General features: G+C 40.4%; 1 non-coding gene across 1 annotated transcript; it reads right to left on the bottom strand.

Moving 5' to 3' along the window:
• Positions 1-355: 355 nt before the first annotated feature.
• LOC123791688 (U6 spliceosomal RNA) lies at positions 356-462 on the bottom strand. Its single transcript, XR_006779478.1, has one exon. It is a non-coding gene; the product is annotated as a U6 spliceosomal RNA (small nuclear RNA).
• Between the last annotated feature and the right edge of the window lie 772 nt (positions 463-1,234).

The following is a 1,234-nucleotide window of genomic DNA, read 5'->3' as shown; positions in this document are numbered from 1 at the left end:
ACATTGGGACATAAAGAAGATGTGAAAGGGAAGGCATGAGCAGGATGCCTGAATTCCTCAGTTAGGTTCATGTATCTCTCAGCGAGCACTGATTGAATAGCCACTTTGCTGCTAAAGAAGGCAATTCAGGCAATTTATGGTTAAATAAACATGCTTTGCAAGCAGGTAGACCTGGATTTAAATCCCAGCTCTGCCATTTACAAGCTGTGTGGTTTGGTTAGGCTTCTACCTCCATTTCCTCATCTGTAAAATAGGATAATAATAGCTCCTCTCAGGGTCATCGTGAGTGTTTGAATGCAAAGGGCTACTGACACAACAGATGATAGGTATAAGGTGCCTCTTCTTGTTTTTAATTTTATATATGGAATGCTTCATGAATTTGCATGTCATCCTTGTGCAGGGCCCATGCTAATCTTCTCTGTAACATTCCAATTTTAGTATATGTGTTGCTGAGGCCATCACTGGTGCCTATTCTTGTAAGAGACTATTACTTACAGTCTGCGTGTGTGTGTGTGTGTGTGTGTGTGTACAGGCACACATGAATATGATTTTAGGATAGAAACAGGCCTCAAGAAACATAGACATGTAGGCAACACAGGCAGGGAATTTTTGGTGAAAAAGTAATGATTAAAACCTAGATGGGGTGCCAGGGTGGCACAGAGGTTAAGCGTCTGCCTTCGGCTCAGGGCGTGATCCCGGCGTTATGGGATCGAGCCCCACATCATGCTCCTCTGCTATGAGCCTGCTTCTTCCTCTCCCACTCTCCCTGCTTGTGTTCCCTCTCTCGCTGGCTGTCTCTCTCTCTGTCAAATAAATAAAATCTTTTTTTTAAAAAAAGTACAATCTTAACATCATTATTGTGTTGAAAAAATTAGTAAGTTCTTAATATCATCAAATATCCAGTGTTCAAATTCCTACAATTGTCTCCTATTTTTCCAGTTGAATTAGGATCTAAATAAGATTCAAACATTGCAGGTAATATTTCTCTTTGTCTCCTCAATCTATAGATTCCCCTGCCTTTTTTTTTCCTCCTTTATAATTCATTTGTTGAAGAGATCGGATCATTTCCCATTTTCTAGATAGGACTGCATCCCTCTGGTATCATTTACCGTGCTCCTTTGTGCCCTATATTTCCCATAACATGGCAGCTAGATCTAGTGACTTGGTCTAATTCAGATTTGTTTGTTTCTTTCTTTGCAAGACTACGTTCTCAGTATTGTCATGCACTTCTATC

The sequence above is a fragment of the Ursus americanus genome, chromosome 24, assembly GCF_024610735.1.
Source record: "Ursus americanus isolate L20-20 chromosome 24, mUrsAme1.1.p, whole genome shotgun sequence".
In the NCBI taxonomy this organism is placed as follows: domain Eukaryota; kingdom Metazoa; phylum Chordata; class Mammalia; order Carnivora; family Ursidae; genus Ursus; species Ursus americanus.
This window is presented reverse-complemented; position numbering and strand designations above follow the sequence as displayed.